The 15,642-nt window shown below is 30.6% G+C and overlaps 1 protein-coding gene across 9 annotated transcripts in view; it reads right to left on the bottom strand.

Moving 5' to 3' along the window:
* The window catches only part of LOC100645564 (peripheral plasma membrane protein CASK), a 266,777-nt gene that overhangs the window by 170,614 nt on the left and 80,521 nt on the right, over positions 1 to 15,642 (bottom strand). The window lies entirely within an intron of this gene.

The raw sequence follows: 15,642 nt of genomic DNA, 5'->3' as shown, positions 1-15,642 counted from the left end.
CTTCGTATTCTCTTGGAAAGCGTCAGCCTGCGCAGGCGATGGAGTTTATAGATCATAATCAATTTTGCAAAAGTTATCGAACAATGCGACGCAACGTATGCACTGATAAATCTCCCATGCTCTCCGCGTAATAGAATTTGCTTTGCAAAGTTACTCATGTTCTTAAATGATTGATCCTCCGTGATGAACCTTGGTCTATCAAATCTGCTTTCATAATCATCCGAAATTGTATTGCACCTTGAGATTGAAGCTTAGCCACCGCGAGATACTTTGCATATAAGAGAATAAATATATTCTCATTTCACGAATTATTGATTTCTTATATTGATTTAGATATATGTAGAAATAATTGTACATTTAATATTCATAGTTTCTTCATTTGATATCTCAAAATAATATGTTTAAGGAGATATTTGTTTAAAAGAATCTTAAAAGAATTTATAAAAAGAATTTAAAAGAATTTGTTTAAAAGAAAAGAAGAAGACATGTAATCTTGTGGGAAATATTTCTGAAATTCGTGACCCATTTTCTCTGAAATCATTGAAACAATTTATATGCTATGAATCTATATAAATCATAGGCCGAGTACTATACTATTAACTATTAAGATTAAATTGAATGTACATTTTTATGATTGTTCTAGAGAAAATGTTACACGTTGCATAAAAACATATTTTAAAAATGATGAATGATAATCTTATTCTGCCAACGTAGGCATTATTTTTCAATTTCTTACATTCTGCATATTCAGCAATTGAAACAATGGATTAAAATAATTGAAAAGATTAATTTTTTGAAACATTGTGATGATAGGTACATTTATTAATGGCTCTGATTCAGAATTAGAATGAGAGATTCAGAAAATCATTTATCAGGATACAGAGAAGAGAACACGAAAGGAAGAAATATTCGGAAGGGCAATATTGTTGAAGACATTATCTACTGCCCAAAATTTGCTCAATACATTATTCTGTTATAAGATACAGCTTAGAGATAGTCTTTGTTAGATTGATTGTTAATTTGTTTAGATATTTATAAAAGTTTACATCAAGAAAAGTGTTCAATATTTTAAGTCTGACAACAAATGTAAAACATACGACCATGGAATAAATGCATCGGTAAATAGGTGGATGAACATGATAGTGAAGAATATTTAATAAAAACTTCAATTGAAGCAGTTGACTTTTTTCCTTACAAAGAATAAGAATGATAAGACTTTCAATCTAACACAGAATCCTCAAAATATACACATATATTTCCCGACGGATAAATTCAAAGAAAGAAAGAGGAGGAAAGAGAATCCGTTAAACAAATATCATAAATCATAAACTCTGTCGAGTTAGTGCAAAAATAATCTTATTTCCACTCGATCTTTTTCGCACCGGTGACGTATCCACATTTCACCATAGGCTGACGTTTATTGACGGATCGTTTGGATGGTAAGATTTCTCGACACTTGATGGTAGCAACTGTTATCGATCTACCTCTAATCGCCTTTCAGTTCCATCGTCAACGAGACAGATAAAACGCGTTCGATTCCGTTTAAGTTACGAACCGCATAATCCACTATATACACGTATCTCCAGAGCTCAGAGTAGATGCGTCAAAGTGGAGACTGCGCGACGCGAAAACGCGAAGGGAGAAGGAGCGATTCATTCATTATAACCGAAGCGTTGAATTATATAGCACACGTCAGTCAACGTCAACGTAGTTTAACCGTTAAAATTAAGCCTGTAACCATACGAGAAACCTGGGAGTAGGCTAATTTTCCTAATCAGACACGTGATTCTCTACCTATATTGCTTTCACTGGTTATTTTTCATACATTATACACGCTTGTTCGTCGAACGAATACACACGAGCGGAACCATGTTTAAAGTTTAGGAGTGAGTGTTGACCTACATTAATCTCAGCATTTCCAGGACACGGTTTCCTAGTTGCACGCACGTAACCAAACAACTCTAGCAGAATTGTGTACATCTGTGTGCCTGGTCTGGTCTGTACGCACGAAACAATTCTCAACGGATTCACCTTGGACCAGTTTCCCCTAGTATATATTCGCGCGTTCTACAAAAATTGGCATTCGTATCCTTACTGAGTCCCACACACCTGAAGGGATGATCGGTCTTCGAGATTTGAGTACCCTTCGAGAACGATCGAAAAGCATTGTGCCACAGACATAAAGGAACACTGTATACGTTTCAAGGCGAAATACCGGTCTATTGTTGTTGAAGGATCTTTGAAAATGTCACCATTGTTGATGCCTTGAGCCGCGAGAACATTTCACCAAAAGACGCGTGCTTCCATTTTAAAGTGCTCGCTGCTAGTTGTTTTTTCAATCCTTGCGAATGAGGATTCACTATTTCCCTCTCTTTCTCTTTTTACTTTTTTTTTCTCGAAGAGAAAGTAACATAGCAGATATCTATGCATAGATGTGCGAATAGTTCTACCGTGAGGGTAGATCTGCGCATAAATCGATATCTACGGAAGGCTTAACAACGAGTTTCAATATGCCAATTGTAGTTCATATTGTTTCGCATATAAGTAACTGTAAAAAGTTTTATTCTCGGAACTATTATTTGACTCGAGTAATTATATTTATTGTAAAGTTATATACGCAAGATTATTTCTTCAATTAATTTGTGAGGAAATTGTTTGATTAAATTAAGTCATCCGAGTCGGCTCTCATGTTTGTAGGTTAATGGAGACTTTTGTATCTCGTGTATGTGTTTTCTTCGAGATGATATTACTCATGTTTCTAGTTACAAGTTGTTTTCACATGTATCGTATTTCATAGGTGACATACAAGCTTATTAATTTCAAACGTATTTGATATCTAGCTAACTTTTACTCGTCCCTTTTTTGCAGAAGCCTCGAAGACATGTCATTTACTGTTAAGCAGTATAATAATAAAATCTATTTTTGCGTTTTCGTTAGCTTCATCTCTGTAACATTGAACTTTAGTAACTTTATACAACGACGCCTATGCCTACGTATACTATAAGAAAATATAATATTTACGCAGACGCTGTATCATGTACGACGTATCAACGCCTGTTTCGACGTTCATAAGCATTATAAAGATCCATCATTTATGTCACAAACGGTAAATACACTTTCACCGTCGTTAAGGTCATGTGAGAACAACCTTAAACAATTTCTATCGATACTTTACTCTTTGACCGTGAATATGGAAATGGCAGAAGGTACAAAAGGTCACGTCTTATTAACATGCGTAAATTCTTTCAGATTCGAATTGTAATTACTGGATATACTTAGTATTATTAACGCAAAATTTTCTATTAATGAATATAATAAGAATGTAATAAGAATGTGATAAGAATAATATATAGAAGATCATATGTCGCATGTATTGTAACTATCTTTATTATTAATAAATAAAAAAGAAATAATGTCTTTTTGGTTTTTATATCGAACTGATTAGGCAAAGGGAACTCTTGGAAACGATAAATCTGTGATATCTAATGTTCTTGGCACGTACTAACGAGGGAAGTTTCGCATATAGTACACGTAGGAAACATAAATCCAGATTTTTGGAAGAACAGAATGGTTGAACCTCGTAAACGATTCTTTTCAATTCTCGTTAACACTGTAACTCGTCAGATAAGAGTGCTTTTCCCGCTTTCGTGTTGAGATCGTTCACGAGAATATTAAATTCCTAGAAAGTCAGACGCTCGACTTTAAATCTACAGAAAAGTACCAACGAAACGAAGAATGTTTGTTCCTAGATTCGTGGAAATCATCCAAGATCAAGTATTCTCTTTTATAATCGCTATAAATTGCAGAATTGAGAAACTATATTGATTTTAACAGTAAAATTAGTATTAAATATTGAAATAGAATCTTCTATCTAAAGCTGTACATTTTAATTGTTAACTATTATTCTTAGATATTTGTAATGATTTTAGTACCTAAAACAAGAAGAAACGACTTATTTAAATCCTTCAAGTGCGTATTCCTATTTGAGTACTTCGTTTATATGTTTTAATCTAATCATTTTATTACAGTGAATAATTTTTTATTTGAAATCGATAATATGTATACTGCTATAATATGGTGAAATTAGACGATCAATGTATTAAGTACTAAACTTAAAATATAATGTAAGGCGGTCACTGTACGTTACTTAAAAGTTCTGCCATAGTAACACTTTGGACCTGTTCTTAATTACTTAAGTTTAGACAGAGAAACCTGCTGCTAAGCAGGTGTGTGTACTTAGCTAGTAATTACCTAACTAATTACTTGAATTTTCGGCGATATCAAACTAATTTAGATCCGCTTTGTAATAAGATGTAAAACTACCAAGCCATTAACCAATCTGATTATGTCTGTACAGACATATTCATCTTTTTGGAACTTTAAACTACTTCAGACTTTATCATACGATCTTGTGTCTTACGTAGGGTGTGACCTGGTTAGCAACTATTAGTAAATATAAAGTATGCTGTGGTTAGACATGAATAAACATAAAATTTATTATTCCAATTACAAAAAATAGTTTTGTCACAATTATGACATTTCTATTTCTCGTAAATTTATTATATGATCATTTATTTGTATACCAAAGGTGTGAAAAATAGTTTTGTACTTTCTGACATACATTCTTGACATATAACTCCTACATCATCGTTTTTAATATAACGAAGAAGGTATTTCTATTTTTGTTTCTCCTTCGTCTACGTAAATGTTAAAAATAAATGTCTTTATTGAACTTTTCCTTCTTTCTTACATTATTTATAAACTTCATAAGCAATAATTAGATCATCCTTATAAAGAATAATTTTTTAAATCATGTGTATTTCACTTGTACAACTTTGTAACAAAAAATTGACAGAACATTTATCATTTTTAACCATCTTTTATTGTACGAATTTCAAACGAAATTCGAAAGAAAAATTTAGAAGAAAAGGATGAAACTTTAGAAAAATTTACTACTAGTCACTAAAAAGTGCAGACATTTATAATATAACTTTTGACTTTTGAAAAGAACATGAACATTTGCTTGTATTTGTAACAATAGCAGATTATAATCCCAAGTCCTATAATTTTTTTCAAGAAACAAAACAATATAGTTAAGAAGCTGAAATGAAAATTTTGCGAAAAAGTAACCAGAGCAGAGAAAAACCTTTGAACCTTTTCACAAACAGGTTGCGACAAATCTTTGGTAAGCCTGTTTTAAATATAAACAATTGTTCATTGCCGACTTATTTCTTTTATGAATCCATTTTATTCTATGCGAAATACATTTTACCTTACCAACAAAGAAAATTGTAGAAAATATCTTTTATATAATTACAAAAATTATATTTTGAAAATCAACTGATGAGCAACTAAAAAATTTTAAAGAATTCCAGATTTAAACTAAATTAAGTTTGAAAGTTTTGTCAGTTTTTCTGATTTTTTCGCGTTACTATATGAACCTCGGATTTCCAAATTTCGAACTTTAAAAACAAACATGGTATTTCAAGTAGAACAGAATTATCAGCGGAACGATACTGAAACTTGATTGCAGTTACAGCTTGAAATATTTCTTTAAAATTTAAGTCAGCTAACAGAATCCATTATAGAAACGCCGAAGTTCGCTTAAAATCAATTGGTTGCTCAGGGCCATGAAGGAATGAATACTACTACATCGTTTAGCCAAACTGTTACTCTATCTTATGCTTTTTTACTCTACCTTTGCTCCCATCTCATAGTTTCCTTTACAGAGGAAACGAGCACAAAGTTACCCTCTATCTTAAATGTATCTAAAACCAATAAAAGCACCATGAAGAAATTCTAAGGAAGGGATTAATTCTTAATTAACTCGAACAAATTACAATGCATTTTAAACGAGCGTTTTAATAAAACCTTCAGTCAATGTTAACATACCTATCTGTCATTTTATTTTCCCTTTGATTTAACTATCGAACGCTTGAAAACTTTTATTACTGAAATTTCCATACATCTCATATCGTTTTGCATATCGTACTGCCTCTAAATATGCAAATTCCTTTAAACCTGCTGCTCTCTATGGGTCATTTTCGATATAATCGTGCTGTTTTTATCGTTCAACAGTTTCTCAAGTTTGAAAATTAAATGGATACTACGAAGAAAGTAAAGTGATAATCAAAGATTTTCTCAGTAAATTGACACTAAAACTATGAAACTGGTCAAAATGACTGGCTATCGGACTTTTTGCTTTCATAATTATTAAAAACGTACAAATGTGTTTTTGATAATATCAATAATTATTTCTATCGAAACACAAACACGATTACGCATGCACATTTATTTATAATTATTTATTCTCGTTATATTGCTTGAATTATATTCAACTGTGTGCAGTGCATAAGTACAAGTGCATATTAAAGATCGATAGTCCTAGTGTTAGATATCTTCTCATTAATTGAGATGAGAGTGGAATGAAACGAAAACTCAAATAGCGCAGCAAAATTCAACCAGTTAAAACAATACAAACAGCCGGAAAAGTAATAGTTCTTGTTGAGACCGACAAGCCCATTATTTCTCGTTGCAAATAGGTCGTATAACGCACATTGACAAAGTGGTGTACGTAAATGGCGACTACAAATAAATTTATACAGTGCGGTGTCAATGGCGGGTAGCGGAGAAAGCTGTTCGGTTAAGAGAAGAACGATTGTGTCCGGAAAGGAGAACAGAAGTGTGCATGTACAGAAAATGTGTTTCTCTGGAAACTAGCAAAGAGAGCGATGCCATGGCTACGCTACCGAAGATAAACGACTTGACGCAACATCGATCCCGCACACTTTAGTTTACTTGGAGAAAAATGATAATGAAAGATGAGTCCTACCGCCGTTATTTGCTCGTAAACATTTTTCCAACGAGGAGAGACAAAGACGCGATTGGAAGCCATGTTTTCTCAAGGGTAAGGAAATTGCTCCAAGTAATTAAATTTTAATTCGGTCTGTTTCTTCGTAAACGTTGACTCTGACATGTCAAGTGGACAGCTAATATCGAGTTAATTTTATTGAAAGAGAATGATGAATAGCAGTTGAAATTACAGAAGTAGTTAAACCAATTTGTAAAAATATATAGTTCAACGTCTTTTATCTTAGGAACAGTTCTACGTGTTAAGGATGACCCTGTCTTTCGGTTTAACGAGGAAAATGTAAGAATTTTGGATAATTGATCTAGCTGAAACTTTTCATCATGGTAGGTTTCATCATTGTTTATAGAAATACCACATTGTACGATCAGATGCCCGATATTTTTCAAGATATTTATGACTAAAGTTTCACTATGTAGTTTCGTAAAAACACATACATATACAGATTGTTGACAGATATTGTGCTCAAACTTCAGGAGCACTCATCGAAGCAAACATGATTTTTGTCTCCATATCTTCTATATTTCTTTTAATGGATGCATTTGAAGTTTAGCTGCAACCTCTATCAACACAATATATTCAACACATAGAAATTCATTGTTATGTTTTGTGAATACTTATATGCATCCAATAACATCTAATAGCTTCCTTTTATAACGAAAACGTGTTTTGTTTAATTTTATTTTGCATTTAGCTCTCAAGCCCTTTTCTTTTTCTAGTTGAAGGATTGAATGTTTTTCTACAATTTGGAAAATGTTTATCCTTTAATTAATATGTACACATATGTGTACATATATTATATGTGTATATATATTTCAAGTCGTAAAATCGACAGAACTGGTAAATGATGAAAATGGTCGAATGATCAGAATCCTATCTTTGAAAGTTGCTATTGCATTATTTGTTCACAGTATTTCCAAAGAGGCTAAAACGTATTCAGGTCACGAACATGGCTTACCCTTCGATGTGAAGTGTGGCATAAGAAACAATCCGTATCGGGAGGGTTAGGCGATATCTTGCAAAAGGTACGCAATTCTACGATTTCTTCTTCTTGCACTGGTCTATCCGTTCTTGCAAACTGGATACGCCAATGTAACCATTGTAACGCGACTGGTGTTGGTCGCTTGTAAATGGAATAAAACACTATGTTGCTTGAAAAGGGATTTACCAAGCACGTAAGAGAAAAAGCGTAAGAGACAAGTTAACTTTACGGGCAATCCGAAGACGGAAGTTCCACTGTGAAAGAAGATTTTTGTTATAGAAGAAACGGATGGTTTCCTTTAGAAGTAAGATAATTTTCACTATCCCAAGTAACGTAAGAAAAGTAACGCGAACGAAACTTTCGCGAAAATTCTCTAATTACCACCTTTGCGAAGTCGCAGTTTTTTTAAATTGTCAACAAACAAACTAAATGAAATTGGTCGGTAATATTTGAATATCGCATCGCAAGTTTCCTAATTAAAAAATTCTTTTGTTTAACACACTCCTACCATGCATATAAAGATTATTTAAAATTAGTATGTGGCAATGCCTTAAATCTTTTAATTGTCAATTGTAGATTTTTAAAAGTTAATAGCTCACTTTTCAATATTACTTTTAAATAAAGACAGATTTCATATAATAGATTACACGATATTATTTCGATATTATACCGAATAAAACATATGAACACGAATAAATTATAAAAGGCGAAATTATTGTATTAGGTCGACATATAATAAATGTCGTTTTTGAGATGAAAAGTTTGAACGAGTGAATTTCAATCTCAAAACGAAAATTTTTTATTAAAAAGTGAAAAACCACTCTATACGATGGAATCAATACATTTTCGCCATTGTATAGGTCCTTGATTTCATTTTCGTGAAAACCTGGTGTCAAAGTCAAATTTATATTCATGGAGAAAACTAGTTCGAAAACCATGTCTCTGCATGACTGGAAAAACTTGGACGTGGATATTTCAAAAAGAGCATTTTTTTAATAAAACTACATTTTATTCTACAAACTATTGTTCTATCCACGTGTACTTAAATTGACGAATTTACCTGATAACAAAATGATTAGTTTGTATTAACTATATATAAATATATATAAGATAATAAAAATTTATACATATATATATAAAATTATAAAATTACATAACACTAAAAATGCATTATTGTCGCGTCATACTTTTGTTATACAACAAATAAAAGCAACGTAATTATATTTATTTATATTTTGAAAATAAATGTACAAATGATTCTTAGCACGAAAGAAATTTTTATGTAAATAAAATAAGTATCATTTATATCTCTTGAATTTAAATTTTTGTAATTAAGAAATTTTGTAATTAGTTACAGATGCGTCAATTTTAAATTTAGATCTCATTTTACCAATAATTATTTTACAGACAGAAAACTGGAGAACGTGTTAAAATTGTTAGACGGAACTATTTCAATTTTAGAAACTGTTTCGTTGTCAATCCATAGTACCCGATAAAGGACCTTTAACGCAAATTGCAATTTCAATTTAGTACACCCAACGTATTGTGGAACCATTTCATGCAGTATACAGAATCGTAGCGTTGAAAATTGTTCCTCCGTTAGTCGACAGCTGTAAAAACTAGAATCGACGATAATGAATACTTGGAGTGCCGAATAATCGCTATACGTGTTATGCTCATGAAATTGATAGCTCATTTGTCATGCTGATGAAAGTCACGAAATTTTAACGGTACGCGTATTAAAAGATTTACAGCTCATGCATATGCAGTTGGTTGCCAAAAATCAATGCGACTGGTATACGCGTTAATCGTCTGATTACGATTACGATAACTCAAATAAACTCGCTAACACGAATGTACATGTAAATATTGCATCCAGAAGGTATCTATAATTGTACATAATTGCAAAATGTTTATTACTACATTGCATATTATCAGCATCAGTTATAGTGACTTCTCAATACTGTTATTTTTATTATCATTATTTTTTTTTTTTAGTTGTTACAGATACATTAAAATGGTATATTAAAATGTCTAAAATGAATCCTAATAATTAAACTACGAATATTTACATAAATTATGAATATAATTAGAGAACTGAAACCTGTAGAGAAAATTATTTTACCTACTAAATATACTGAGTGTTCCATTTCGCGTGATTTATATATTTTTTCGTATTATATGAGTTCATTTTTACATTTTTAAATCTCCCATAGAAGCTCAAAAATTCGCGTTTATTAATTCTTCGCGTTATTCTTTATCATATTAATTTCCAAATATCCTTATTTTTCTATATCTATTAGTAACATATTTTTGTGCGTAACATTCATTTTATAAATCTTGTCATTTTCCTATATTATTACCTTTTATGTGTAATATTTGTTTTGCAGATATTGTAATGTTTGATTCTGTGATTTTATGTATCTATGATTCAAGAATTCGAATGATTATGTGGCATGACAAATGTTGCATTCTCTCTAGGAATAAATGAGAATCATATGTTAATTTATGTAAATGGCAGGAAGAAAATTTGTAGAAATTTGAAGAATTCAAGGAATCTGTGATTCAATTTTTGATCTTTCGTTTACGTTAATTACGCTTATATTATTTTATCAATTATTTTGTAATGAGAAAATCAATCTTTTTAATTATAGCGTTATGTAATTATTTACATATTTAACTTATTGCTACTTATTTATTAGTAGTTATTTAATGCAAACAAATTTTATTGGCTATCTATTTTTGCCATATTATCAGAGATGTTGAAGTGAATAATTTCTATAGCTGAAAACGACTCTTTTTTAAATTGTCGATATTTTCTCCGGTCCTAAAGATTACTCGATATGATATGCCTCGCGATATGCGATTTTATGGTTAAAATTGTTCGAAAATTCTCATTCTGAATTTGTCTCTACGAAAAAAATAAAACTATAGAGAATTCCCACATTGTGTGCGTCAATGCCATAAGTGAACGTCCCGACATATCTCCGTGAATAAAAATTTAGAGAGAATCAATTTATATTTGAAAAATCGTGCATCAATGCATTTGTTTCTGAAAAAAGTTCGAACTATACAATTACAATATATTTTATACTTTAAGAATATAATATTATTATAAGATCAAGGAAAAACCTGTGAAATTTATTGTCGTTTGTATTTTAGTCACCATAATTTAACTTCACATTAGTATGGCAACGAATTACACTTGAGTGCAAAAATGACAAGATATTATTTAACGTTATTGAGTTTTACTCTAAATATTTTCCAAGAGTTTATAATCTGCAAAACGTAAATAAAGTATCTAATATTAGTTTCTCTCAAAGCTAATAAAAATATTTTTTTAAATTAAAGTAATCTACCTACATATAAAGTACAGAAAAATTGCAGAGATTTTATTGCTTTCTCTAATATTATATCACCATAATAGAAAAAAATCAAATTTAGGGGCTGATATGAGAATGAAGGTAGAATTTAATTTGTGAATAAAATGCTTTCCCTAATTCAATAGTATTTTGAAGGAAAGCTGAATGTTATAAATGAGAACTGTTATTTGCTGATTAATTTAATGTAATCATATGATATAAAAGATTAAAAAATATAAATAGTACATCTCTTTCGGTTTCATATTATATGCGCAACTATTTTCAAATATTATTTGTAAATATTAATATTAATTACAATAAAAAATTTATAAAAAACTTACCACCTTGAGGAATGTTAATATTGGATAACAGTATTACTGTATAACAATTGAAGTCACTTACCTGAAACATAAAGAAAGAAAGAACTACTTAGAATTATTTTAATTACGTTCTTGCAATATGTAAAATAAATATAATAAATCTAAATTACTTTACAGAGTTTTATTTTAAGAGAAATTTTTCTTATTACAAATTGATTCGTTCCAAAGATTATAAAATGAATACATAGCAAACAAAATAAATGATCATTACCGTCATTCGTCACAGAAACTCTAAAGAACGAGTCTCGCAATATATTTTACTTTTTCTTAAAGACTTCTTCAACGAGTTGCATTTGTTAAGTCACCTTTACTTATAGGTCTGCAAGAATTCGTTTCTTTTTCATTCTCACTTTATTCTCCAGCGCACCTGTATGGATATTTCCGCTTTCTACTGATTTTGCTTGTAAATATAACAACATCTATATATGTTACTAGAATTTCAATATTTGTTAAAATATATAAAATATCATGGAAGCGAATTTATTGCAACTGCACTGATCGTTTTTTACTGTAGCGTTTCTATGCAAATAGATTGGTACACATGTGAGTATTAGTCGAATGATATTGTTCGAAAGACTACCAAGCACGTATTTGTATAATATAAATATCATGTATAGAGCACTGGTTTTTTCAACCACTAATAAATAGAAGAAAATGAATGTTGCGTGAAAAATAAACAAATAACGCAACCACAACGTGATTTTCCATATTCTGCGTATTTCATGTATTAGACATTAGATTGAGTTTTGATTTTCACGATACACGTTTGCGAAAAAAACTCAGAATTTTTGGTATAAATTACGTTATTGAAACTTTAATAAACTTTCGAGGAAATGCATAAAGTTCCATTGAATTTTTCTTTGTAAAATTTATACTCTTACCATACGTATAACTGGAAACTTTCGTAAATATTCTAAAACTGTAGGATGATAAATGAGAAGCTAAACATATTATTTGTAAACTTTAACATTTTATGTTTTATCGTACATTGGCAACATTACTAAACTAGCTGGTTGCATAGATATGTAGTTGTAAAACACTAAAAGTTCTCCACTTGAAGCCTACATCGACTGGAAATAAATATCTTCATTGTAGAACACTTTAAACTTTAAACTACGACAGCTACAAAGAACCTAACTAGATGAAAATCATAAAACTAACATTCTGTTTCGGAGAACAGAGTTTAACGTTGATGATAACGGATCGATGTTTTAAGCATGTGTACTCTCACCACCTGAAACTCGATTTTAAAATGCGCGTAAAATTGTAACTAAATTAACATTTTGAAACCAAATCAATCTTTCATAAAATTTGAGCAATTTAACATAACTTCGTATTTAATGTAATTACGTAATGATTTCGACTGATTGTATTGATGTGACTATGCATAAATTTATTTGTAGAATAATGCACATGTCTCAGGGAAGTCTCTAAGTTCATATAATAGTATAGCATTTCTACAATTTCGTGATCCATGATTCTTAAAATATAGAAAAGAATTCTCTCCTCAAGTATCATTTTAAGTTTAGAATTTTTTCCTCCTATAAACGATAAAATTAAAAATCTAGAAAACTTATTTATCTCACAAATGAAAACTATGGGGGGAGAACAGGATAAGTAACATTTTCCATTTTCGTACGAAGAAATTCTAAAATTCAGTACATTATCAGTAACATTAAATGTGGTACCAAAATTTACCAAATCGACAGAAACGTATCTATGGTGTATTTTTTCCATGATCTTCAAACGGAAGAGAAACTAAGGCCGTATCATAAATTCGGATCACATGAATTAACGTATAAATTATTAGCTTTTAAACAGAGCTATAATGGGAATAAATGTGCTCATAATAGGAACATTTAGGTGTCCCTCGAATTGGTAGCGAAACTGAGGTCGGTGCAGTTCGCGTGTACGCAATATGTTGTGAATGGCTCATGTGCCAGTCGTCGAAACGATATAACGCCGTATCTAAGGTAGTTTCACGTAACGAATATCTAAACGCGGTACAGTACTGCCCTTGAATATCAAATAGTCCGTAAGTCCTTTCGAACGAACGGAACGGTTGTGTCGTGTCGTTATTCAGCTTTCTACTCCACAAAATTAGCTTCGTTCGAGGCATTGAATCCCTTTGTGAGCTCCTGATAGCTTTCACTGGATTTGAGAGTTTTAAAACGAGGACGGTTTTAAAAAATCTTGTTGTTTATTCGTGATACTACATTATTCTATCTGATGTTTCTTTCGATCATCGGTATGTATCGCATTTTTATTGATATAATGATTTGCGAATGTATATTAACGCAATATAGTAATAATGTGGTAGCGTTGGATGGAAAGTTTGAAATGTATGAAGTAGCTGGTATACGATAAAGGTAGTTAAGTTTTGGTATCATTAATAGTATTCTTTTTTACATATCGTAAAATTGAGGGTCGATCCTTGTCCTTAATATCTAACAAGGTATATACGTATTTTAAAAAGTGATATGTATTTTGACATATTAAAATGAAAATAACATAATGACAAATGAAAATTAACTGGTTCCGTAACAACCTTAAAAATAACTTCATAATTTAATTGGACATAGATCTTCTGCAATGTAAATCCAGATACATGTGAGAAAATTAATATGATGAATATTTGATATAATAAGACTTGAGATGTATTCGACAAAAATTGAGGGTGCTCAAATATTCTATTGGAAAATGACAAAAGTTGAACACGAATATGAACAAGGGTCATTCTTGGCATAAACCCTACAATTTATTTTCATTGAATGACAAACGCTTGGGAGTTAAATTATAACACGAGTGCTATTTAATACAAAGAGAAAAGATGTGTTAAAAATGTATTATATGTACAAGGGATAACAGAAAAAATTAATCATAGATAAATAGTTTTCTTTACCACAAAATGACCCAGATACCATCCTGCTTATATTCGTCGGTGGGTCCAGATAATATTCTTGTTAAACCATGCTAAACGAACCACTAAATCTAAGGTTTTGGAACATTGGGACATTGAAACTTCTTAATGCATTAAACGAATTAAAATATATCGTGTAGATCACGTTAAATGAATCACGAATGACTGATCGTATAGTAAATCATAATATTCTAGAAATCTACGATACTGTTGTAACCAAGATTGTAATAATCGCGGAAAATTCACGTTGTAAATTTGGAGAATGATTAATATCGTTTGCCATTTATTGCCGAGTAGAATGGATTTATTTTCCTATATATTTTGGTGAAACATAGCTACGAAAAAGAGAAACGAAGAAACGGACGTTGAGGTATATTTACCGTCCTTTAGTTATCAAACTTTCAAATAACGTGTTATATTAGTATAACTTGTTTAAAAGAGCTGAATAAATTCGTTGGAAAAGTTTATATTTCTTGTATTGTACATGTTGGATATACATATTACATATTACATATGGCAAGTAATATCAGCGAAGAAATTAATTAATACCAATGTTTGTATTAATTAAAGTCCATGATTGATGTATTTAAAATTCCGAATATATAATGACTTTAACCAAACTCATCAATTTCCTCATATAAATATTTCTGAATCTACATTGTATTGAAAATTATTTCTTTAATATTAATATATCGACAAATAAATATACATTCATAGACATATGCATGATAATATTGCCAAGATAAAAAGAATAGTTTGCACAAATTCATATCGATCGTGTTACATCTGTCTCTGTATTTTTTACTAATGTAGATGCTTCTATCTTGATGTCTCGTGCCAGATTAAGAAATTTTGTTAATCATTTAAAAAATGTACGTACACACTTTCATGCTATGCTTTCCAAAATGGTTAATCTTCTTAAGCTTTATAACCTTCTTTAGTACAAATCATCTTTGAAGGATCACGCAACAGTTGCTAGTACATTTCCTTAAAATTATGCGAGTTTCAAAAGAAATATATTATATTAAACAAAATTTACTAGCCATGTGCATACAGTCATGATAAATGCACGATTTTTTAAGAGCGTATCTGCATATTCATCTTTCATAATTAGAGGTTCAAAGAGAAAA

Source organism: Bombus terrestris, chromosome 9 (assembly GCF_910591885.1).
Source record: "Bombus terrestris chromosome 9, iyBomTerr1.2, whole genome shotgun sequence".
NCBI classification, from domain to species: Eukaryota; Metazoa; Arthropoda; class Insecta; order Hymenoptera; family Apidae; genus Bombus; species Bombus terrestris.
This window is presented reverse-complemented; position numbering and strand designations above follow the sequence as displayed.